The 10,752-nt window shown below is 35.6% G+C and overlaps 1 protein-coding gene across 2 annotated transcripts in view; it reads right to left on the reverse strand.

Annotated features, from left to right (window-relative positions):
- The window catches only part of Pkib (cAMP-dependent protein kinase inhibitor beta), an 84,562-nt gene extending 74,160 nt beyond the window's left edge, over positions 1 to 10,402 (reverse strand). Inside the window, exons 1-2 of one of the 2 annotated variants that reach the window (XM_055599211.1) lie at positions 10,346 to 10,402; positions 9,713 to 9,805 (exon numbers count right to left, since the gene is read on the reverse strand). The gene's annotated coding sequence lies outside the window, so the exon portion shown is untranslated. Of the gene's footprint in view, positions 1 to 9,712; positions 9,806 to 10,345 lie in introns of those variants that run through there. The other variant, XM_055599214.1, reaches the window with a different exon arrangement.
- Positions 10,403 to 10,752: the final 350 nt, after the last annotated feature.

The raw sequence follows: 10,752 nt of genomic DNA on the forward strand, positions 1-10,752 counted from the left end.
ACTATTTTCAAAGCAGTTATGAATTTTTGTTATCATACACGAAGCTATAAAATATGTAAATATTTTATTATGCATCTAAAACAGTTTTCTAGTCCTGCAAAATCTTTAGACTTTTTAAAAAGGTGAAAAAGTATAATCATCATCATTAGACTATATTACCATTAAAAGTCTGCATATAATGTATAGATCAACATAAGCTTAATAAGTTAAAGATGCTTTGAAAACAACCTTAAAGTGATATGACCTCCAAACTTGAAAATTTTCACAAATATCATAGCAAGTAACATCAAATAATATTACTTAATTAAATAGACAAGTGAAGAAACATTTTATATACTATACAAACAACAATGGATTTAATTTTAATATCCTTAAGAGAGTAGTACTAACATTAGTTTTATTTTACAAATAACACTGAGGCTTATAAGGTTAAATAATTTGCCTGAGTCCATGTAATTCAAAGTGGGAACAAGGGAAACTCAAAATTGGTAATCCATGACTCAGTTTATGCTCTGTGCTTTGCCTCTGAGAGATTTCAGAGACTATTGTAGTCAGGTAGTGTCAAAGCATAGTAGGAAAGATATTTCATTTACAATTTTCAGGCTCTTTCCCAAAAAAATCTTCATGAAGCTTAAATGTTCACCTTGTTTTAGAAAGCATGCAGCAGACTACTAATTGATACAAGAAAAAAAAAAAAAGGAATTACAAATTGCTGTTGTAATCGCAACCACGTGTGATAAGCTTAAACCACGGATATGCATTTAAATTATAACAACGGACTCCATGCACCTCTTGAGAGGTTCGTGTTGAAGACCTCTCTACAATCTCAGGGTTAAACCAGGGACTCCAATATGTACCAGTAATAATGTAGCCACATAGTAAATTCGGTAGGGGAGAGCCTTCGCATGTATGCAATGTGAATGTGTCGTTTAAGCCATACTTCAGCAATCTTAGCCATACACAGAGTCACTATATGCTGAAGAAATTGATAATTATCAGCAGCTAAAATGTCCACAATGCCTTCCAAAGGTCAGAAATTATACCATCAGAGACAAATAGCAACAACTAGCTCACAGGCAGTTCTGGGACAATGATGTCACTCTGAGAAAATGATATCATCTTTTTAGTTACTGCTTTGACCTTCTAATGCTGTACATTTACATGTATAGTTTTCTACCAGTGGAGTTTGTAAAAATTACCAAAGCAACGTGTATGTTGTTTGCAAGGTAATATGACAGCCTGACAGTTTATTGAACTATTTTGTATTCTTGAGCATCTAAAAGTTAGAATTTTAATAAATTTATTTGAAAATTTTAATAAATTTATATTTAACCTGACAGATTATTACTTTTCACATGCAATTCAACTTATGCTGAATACACTAAGGTTTTAAAATTCTGTTTCTAATATGCTGATTAAAAACAGATTGCGAAAAATAAAATTAAATTTAAAAAAACCACTGATTGTATTTATTTTTGTAAATATCTAAAACATCTTGGGGGAATATGAAATATTTTGAAGTGAGTTTAATTTAAAAGTTACATTCCTTTTAATCTTTTTTATTCCTTGTGAGGCATTTGTCCACAACAAGGAAAGTAACTAATAAGGATATAACTAATAACTAACTCTTCCTGCAGTGACATCCTGTCGTCATGGACCCTCTTAAGAGGAAAGCAGGTGAGTGGGCAGGAACAGCAAACGCCATGCTTGCTTCACCAAGTGATACAAAATTCCAAAAGGAGAACAGAGCTAGAAAGAGAGAACCTCACTAATCCGAAAACTATCATGTAAAAAGAAGCAGATCCGTTTTTGAATTTAAAATATGCAAAACAAAACAAAATATGGAGATGGTTACAGAAATGTATGTGAGAAAATATAAAAGGTATCAGAACAATGTCTACTATACGTGACGCTTTTGAGAGGTGACTAACTGTAGTGCTGTTTTAAAAAGGGAGTTTCAGGAAACATCACAATGAAATGGGTCCCTTCTCAGAAGTAGGAGTTCATTTTATTCTTTACTCTCTATGTTGCTTAAATATCCCAAGATACAATTCACAAGAGTTCCTTGACTGGCAATGGGCTACTGTTAAATCTTGTTGGTCAAAACTTGTGCAGCACATTTAATCTATGAAACACTAAGGCTTGGAAATGTCACTGTAGAAGCTGTATTGTTCCTTTCATGGTTGCATGGTTGACTGGAGGCCGCAGCTTACCGTTTCTGCTTATCATAGCCCGAGTGTTGTAAGGCATACTGCCGTGCCAGAAAACACTAACATTCCAAATTCAGAATACAGTTGCTGATGAATGACTATCGCTTTCACATCATAAAGTGTAAAAATTGCAAATCAAGCCGTCTTAAGTTAAACCCTTCCTACCTATAAACAACATAGATTGTTACATTCAAAGGCAAGGTGAGCTCGTTAAAGGAAGTCCGGAAAGAGGAACACCACGCGCTTATTTGCTAACTGGTAAGCAAGTTTAATACCGACCACAGCTCACTGGGTTAATATGGTAACAGACAATTTCTAACTGCTTTATTTGCCTTCTGTTAGAATGATGTGGGAGGCGCTCAACCACCTGAGTCCTTCTGGATTTCTCAATGACTCATGGAAATTGCTCAATGATTGATAGCCACAGCATGACTGGTAAACAGAAATTGGTTGCAGTACAGCATCCTACTTCCAGCAAATTCAAGCTCACCCAGCACGCACTTGCCTGCTGCCTTTGAACAGGCTGTAACACATGCACGGTCCAAGATCTCTTTTGAAGTAACAAACTCAAGTTGACAATCTAGATCCTTTGGCATAATCCAAAAACTACAAGCTTAGCTAAAATGAAGTTAAAATTGTCCATAAACTAAGCACAGACAAGAGAATGCTAACAAAACAGAAGTTTCTAATGACAAATATTTATGTTCTTTTGCAACACATTTTAGATTTTTTTTTTTCACAAATCTCTGATGGAGAGGACTTTTAACATCAACGGGTGTCATCTTCACTTTCTAGGCTGCTGTAGACAGTCTAAAATTGCTGTTCAAGGTGAGATCTTATTTTTTATTCGAATAGAACCATTTATCTATCAAGTGCTCACCATATCTAAACATTCTGAGTTGCTTCATTAACACTCATTTTATTCAGTTCTCACCATCGACTTGAGTCATATCTTTCTACTCTCATTTGCTACCACTGGTTCTTTAACATAGAAACAAAGGATCGGAGATGTATAATTTATCCAATGATTGAGTTAGGTGACAAGGTTTGCTGGCATAACTCAAAAGTAGCCTGGTGGTCAGTTTTTCACGGGAACCCTTTTCATTCCCATGATCTAAATTAACACTTGAGCTAGTTTCTGTGGTGTTAGTCACTCACTGTGCCATTCAGTACTCCTGTCTCACATCTTTACTCCCTGTACTATATCCAGTCTTAGTGGTTCAAGCTTCTGGAACTTTTTCTAGTACCAGAAGTCATTCCATCAATAAAAAACAAAAATATTTTCCTCCAATTCCATCCACTCAGACTTGCTTGGCTTTTTGAATATACCAAACTGATTTCTGTTTCTGCATCATATTCTTGAGACTACTAAAGTTAGCATGCATCCATGGAAACTGCCAGGCACTTGTGATCTGATGCTGATGGAGGTCTCCTTTAACACCCTTACTTTTACTTAGGCTCAGTATTTCTATGCAGGTGAACCACAGCAAACAGCATCAGGCACAGGACAAATGGGGTACAGTCTCAGAAACTTCTTGCTAGATAAAAGAGTGAGAAAAATACACACACTATGTGCAGCATAGTGTGTGTGTGTGTGTGTGTGTGTGTGTGTGTGTGTGTGTGTGTAGTTATTCACCTTTACTTTGATGTCTAAGAAACCCTGGTAAACTTGACCCTTTCTACTTTATTCTACTACAGAGGTGTCTGTCATAGCCCTTTTGTTTCTAGTAGTATATCCTGTTTTGTTCTCCATTTTCAATTCTACAAATTGCTACTGACAGATATTTTTTTATTATTATTATTTATTTTTTGCTGCTTGTGGTGGTGGTTTTTACAGTCTTCAAAAAGTGACAGTCTGGCAAGCGTGAAGATTAACAAGACTTTGTTATCTTTAGACTTGTGTTTGTTTGATTTTGTTAGTCATTTAAAACAAAATGTTAGTCTCTCTTATAAATGAGAAAAGTTTTTATTGTTGTTTTCTTTTTTAATTTTAAGGCAGTTTTGCTGCAATAAAAATACTAAGAGAAAGAAAGACAAAGAAAGAAAGAGAGAAAGAAAGAAAGAGAGAGAGAGAAAGAAAGAAAGAAAGAAAGAAAGAAAGAAAGAAAAGAAAAGAAAAGAAATTGAGGCTGGAGAGATGGATCACTGCTGCTCTTGCAGAGCCCAAATCTGGTTCCCAGCACCCATCTCAGGTAGTTCATAAGCACCAGTATGAACTTCAGCTTCAACAAAACTCTCTTCTGGCCTCCACAGACACCTTCATTCTCTTGGTGTACACTACAACACACACACACACACACACACACACACACACATATACACACTATGCTGCACACACACATACACGCTATACCCCACCATTTCACTATGTATACACCACACTACAACACACACCACTGACACAACCTTTAAATAAAGACTACCTATGTGTGTTCAGAAAGAGTATTGCAGAGGCAGTCATGATGTATCCCTTTCTTATTTTCTTATACATTCAGACATTTTTGAATATGCCTTCTGAGCCAGAAGGATATGTCTACCAGGGGTGTAACTTTCAGAGTACCTAAACTCTTGTTGGAAGGACACATAAGATGGTTGCTGGCCAAACCCTAAGGCCAAAACCTTCTTGATAACAAGCTATGTCAGACAAAAAGGAAACACTCTATTGTTGATATTTTCTGATAATTGAACTATCAAATTCAACTAAGGGACAATGAAGAAAGGTGGGAAAAGATGGCTGAATATACAGTACAGCATAATGTAAGCTTGCAACGGATGAAAAAAATGAGAAGTCCTTTCAGCTGAGAGAGTGATGGCAGAATGGCATGGATCAGCCTCCATGTTCTCAAGGAGACAAATTGTGGTCAAGCACCAATGCTTTGCTCAAAGACATGGATCCAACCAGAAAGGCTAGAAAGGCCATGGCCAATTGGTTACTCTCGCCAAAATTCCGTAATTATGCTAAGAGAACCTCAAGGAAAAAAAAAAGTGTTCCTTTTTTTACTAATAGGGCCAATTGGTTGTAATAGTATAGGCTGCCGTTACTTGTTATATTTCACATAAACTAAAGCTTTTATATTCATCCTTTTAGATGCCCACAGGTATGCATGTGCATGGAGGTCAGACACATTCTGTCTTCCCACTGTGGCTTCAAGAGATTGTCAGGCTGGTGTAACAAGTACTTTTGCCTCCTCAGCCCTAAAACCTTTAGAAATCTTCAGTGTATATTGATGATGATAAATTTCCGTTTCACATTTGCTTCGGGACCCCAGCATTTGAAAAGGATGCGCTGCTCTGGATGGAGCTGAAATAACCAGCCATCCTTGTTGCACCGTACTTTACAATAAAGACAGGAACCGTTTTTCTTCACATCTTATCACTGTACCTCTCCACTGCTATTAATTATCGCATTTAAAAAACTGGAATGATTTCATTTTTTTTTTTTACTACTGATGATACATGTTCAAAACTTGTACAAAACTTTAATTATTCAAAGATGTTACAAATAACTTCTAAAATATGCCCTGACATGCAAGAATTATTAAAAGAAAAATCCTACTTAAAATCCCCCACTCTTGTGAATGCTCTAGCTCAAATTTAATTGGTCTTTTTGATGAAAAATTGCTGCTTTTCCAGGATGTTGCTTGTAATGCTAATGCTGTTGTTACTTGTAGCTGATCACACACACACACACACATACACACATACACACACACTGCACAGACATACACACACATACACAGAGACACACCACACACACATACATAGACACACACCACACACACATACATATATACATACATACCTATGTATGATATTTTATGACAACATATCTATCCTTTGACAGTGACCATGGTAATATTTATTGCAAAGGGTAGAAAACCAACTTACTCATAGGCTTCTGCCTCACTAGGCCTTTAAACAATCATATTTTTGGAATGTTAGATTCATTAATTCTACTCTCAAAATAAGTAAAACAAAGTCATTGTTAGGATGATGCTGTTTGTGTCTCGTGTTAATTTACATATAAGGAAGCTTTAATATAATGCAATCTGTCACTGTTCTGCCATGGATTCTTCTTTTAACATCTTCATCGAACCAATTATATCTTGTCATTTTTATTCTTTCATCAATCTTTATTCAATACTTGTGTATTACATTAAAATTTACATTTTCCAAACTTTAACAAATTACTGTTGTTCTGGTCATTGAGTAGACAACATAAAATGTCTGTATTTATGTGTTAATTTCATATACTGTGCTCAAATTAATTTAGTTCCTACTGTATTAGTTACTTTGATGTTGCTGTGATAAAATACCATGACCAGACAGACCAGAGGAAGGAAAGCTTATTTTGGCTTACAGCTCCAGAAAGATAGAACCCACAAAGACAGGAACAGAATGGCAACAGGCAGGTATGGCAGCCAGAGCAGGAAGCTGACTGGTCACATCTCAACCACACATAGGCATGCAGAGAGCAAGCTAGAAGTGGTTTCATGGCTATAAATACGCAAAGCCTATTCCCCAGTGATGTAATTCCTCCAGCAAGGGTGCACCACCTAAAGATTCCATAACCTCCCCAAACAGGGCCACCATCTGGAAACCCAGAGTTCAACTACAGGAGCCTATCGGGGACATTTCTCATTCAAACTATCACTGCTCCTTTAAGTTTCTATTTTAGTGGGGGGAGGGCGAAGAAGATCACTGTCTTAGTTATAAGATTTTAGCATGTTTTTATACCCAGAAATGGAAAATTCTTAAACTATCCCCTTTTATTTTTTCCAAAATGGGTTCTTTCTCAAGCCATTCATTCTTCCATTTCAATAGCAAACTTTTACCCAAATTCTCTTTGGGTTGCAAATTAAGTTATTTTAATTTTAAGCAATAAGTAAGTAAATATGGGGTAGGTAGATTTTACACAACACTTATTCTTCTTATCCAGGAAAGCGATATAAACGTTGCTCACTGCTGGTCTTGTTTCATGCTTCTCATTCTACTTTTACTCTTTTCATTTGACTCTTACATATTTCCTATATGGCTGTACATAGGTATATATTATTGTTATAAATCAGATTGTTATATCTATATCTATTGTTTTATCTATACTTGTCTGTTTATTATGGAAAAGTAAACTGACTTATACAGTTATCTTTTCTATTCCTAAGTAACTGTGTTCTTTTATTTTGATACTCATTATTTTGACATCTTTTCCCAAATAATTATAACTTTTCAAAGTTACGACCTCTAAGAAACGTCAATGTACAGTATTTAAGACTAAAGACTCATGGGTTAAACCTCATGAGTAGTAATTAACTTTTGCTACTTATTGTCTGTGTGAACTAGGCCAAGCTGTTTAGCTTCTCTGGTGCCCAGTTCCCGAGTTTGTAAAACGAAAAGGACTGCCACTAATACCACCTAGAAGTTAAAATTTAAAATGTAACATATATTGTAAAGAATTTAAAGTAGTTCTTAACACAGATGATAATTATTTCTCTTTCTATTTTATCTATCAGAATTTATAAAGTGAATCTAAGTTCAGGTGGTCAAATGTGTTACAATCAACCCTTAGAGGTTTTCCTGATTTATTGGGAATATTTTGTGTGTGTGTGTGTGTGTGTGGTTTAAATAGCTTTTACCCTCTAAACTTACTAAGTGGTATACACATTATTTTCTTAAAATAAGCATTTGGAGTCTGTTAGAAAATCAAAAGTGTAGGTATTATCTTTTCATCTATAACTATAAAATTATGCAAACAAAATTTCCACCTTTGAAAACCAGTTATACATACACTAACTGTATTTTTTTCTTTTGTTGATTTCTGATTTCTTTGCCTAATATTTTGAATTTTTTGCTCTCCTCTTATTAATTTTTGAGAGGGTTGAGAAATTAGTGTTTTCCTATAAAAATGAATGTGTGAAATGTGTTATTTCTGTCACAGAGTTCAATGAGTAGAGAAATACTATTCTCCCCTAAGAGCGTATATTTCAGCAGTGGAGAATAAATGTCTGATGAGAGTGAGATGCTATGATCATTAAAGTCAGAATTCTAGCTTTTGCTGTCCACATTGGCCAAGGACATGGGTTTAACAGAAGACAGAATTAGACTCATATCCAACTTCACCACCCACTGGCTAAATATGTGCCATTGGCCAGCAGGCCAGCCTTCATCCTGGAAAGGAACAACCCTCTTCACCTCCTCCCAGAGCTTTTGGGGAGAATTCACTAGTTTCTGTTGATAAATCCTGAGCATTCACCCCACCCTACTGACCCAGTAATTTCTTTATGTATCATTTCTACTTCTCCTCCAGTGCAAAACAAGTACTTATGATTTTATTATTTTTCTGCAGTGTAGAGACTAGAATGGCTCCAGTAGAAATAAATGCTTTTCACAAAATTATTTTACTGAAATCACTTGCTTATAAAAAGTAAATGTCAATGAAGATACTATTCTTCACTGACAAGTTTAAACATTGAAATTACAATGAAAATGTTCCAATAAGACCTGGAACCCATTAGCAGTGTCTCAATCTCACTGGGTGAAAAGAAAGTGCACACTTGTCTCCAGAAGCCCAGGCAAAGGGCTTAAGAACCTGTTCTTTCGAGGATCTGAGAACAGGAGAACACTTCAGCCCAGGCTGAGGACTTTCCCATGTCCTCCTACATCATCTAAACTGTAAATGGAAGAATTAATTTCTCCCTCCAGATGGCAGAACACAGAACTAAAGGTCAGAGTGGCCTCAAGGCAAATTCCACCATTATAAAATGCAATTAAGCCTGAAATACAGAGGTGGCCTAAATTGTCAACATACCTATCAAATGCATGTCTTAAATGTGTGTGTATATATCTACATATCGAGATACATATACAAAATGGTTTAAAAATAGTGTTTTTCCTATCCCTCAAAATGCTTTATTTTGAGCTATATGCCCACCTGTCAACACTATCAAGAATATTTTCTTGAAAATAGTTATGCAAGCCTACCATTTTGAGGCTAAGGCCAAGGCCTGGGATAAATGTTCAAGATCAGCCTAGACTATATAGCAAGACCCTCTCTCAACAAAACAAAACACAATTGACATGAATTGCTTATGGTGGTCCTTCAGAAAATTATTTCCAAGGAGAGTAATAATTAATATACTGACATTCTCTCCAGAGTTAAAGGCTAGAATTTTAAAAGATTTTAATGGGCCATTGGCTGTCACTGAGTCAATTTAAAGAGGCACCCACTAAGAAGAATAGAAATATCATGTTCTTTCTCTACTACCCTCAGACTCCCAGGAGACACCAAATGGCAATTTATATCTCTAATATTCAAGCGATATCTCTAATGTTGCTCACTATTAATTTATCACTAGAAATAGTTGATAGGACAATACTGAGTGAACTTTCTAAACTGAAGCCACATCACGACCCTTTTTCTTCAGTGTCCTCTGGCTTTAAAGCACTAAAGACATGTTTGGTGACGCCCTCAAGCCAAGGATCAATGGGACAGAAAGTTTACCTACCTTTGTATTTCTTGCCTGAATGTGGTCTTGGTGACTTTATGGTTTCCTGCCTCCCTGGATTTATCTTGAGTTGTTTTCAGTATATCCTGACCCCTGAAGGTAAAAAAAAAAAAAAAAAAAAAAAAAAGGAAAAATTATAAAGATAAATGTCTCTAGTTCTTTATCCATTATTGAAATGAACAAGTAGTTTTTTTTAAGCAAAAATGTCATTTAAAAGGACAAAATACCTTGAAATTTTTCTGTTTCTCTAAGACTAGGAGGACAAATTTCTTAAGCAAGCAGCTGTCTGTTTCATATATATGTAAATAATAAATAATATGAATATATTATACATAGCAATATGTATAATCATATACCTTCTAAGAAACCGTTTTTTGTATTTTTTTGTCTCAAACTGTGTAAGAGCTTCCTAAACAGTTAAAACAAAAACACATTTTCATCACAATTTCTATGTCAAATCAATTGTCTAGATGAATGGCAGCCTTTCTAAACCATGCGATTGAAAAACACAATATATTCCTGCAGCAGTTGCCTTTGAATCCCAATGCCAAGGAGCAAGGCCATTGTTTTTCTCAATCACATCACTCAATATTGGAATTCCTAGAGAAAAAAATCCAATAAAACTGAGCTTACACATAATGCCTTGGGGTCCAGTGTTAAGCTGGAGGTTTGCAATGAACAGGCCAGCCGACCTACTTGCACAATTTTTCCGTTTGTATTCTTTCAGGTTTTCTACATAAAATGGCACCATTTTAGATCTAGTAAAGCACAAAAGAACCCCATTAAGAACCCCATTATTTTCATGTCCATATGTATGTGATAGGTGTGGCTACAACTGACCCGTGGGTAAATATGTTCACCTCACTTGAACATTCTACCTATGTGAACAGACATAGGATAAATAGTCCTTGTCCCAGATGAAAAAAACAAAACAAAACAATGCTTTGTTTTATGGAGATCATCTGGTTGCTGTTCTTCTAAACCTAGGACTGGTGTTGTCAATGCTCTTCTGCTCGTCAGGGTTGTCCAACTCTAATAGA

Source organism: Psammomys obesus, unplaced genomic scaffold, assembly GCF_907164565.1.
Source record: "Psammomys obesus unplaced genomic scaffold, mPsaObe1.curated_primary_1811, whole genome shotgun sequence".
Lineage (NCBI taxonomy): Eukaryota > Metazoa > Chordata > Mammalia > Rodentia > Muridae > Psammomys > Psammomys obesus.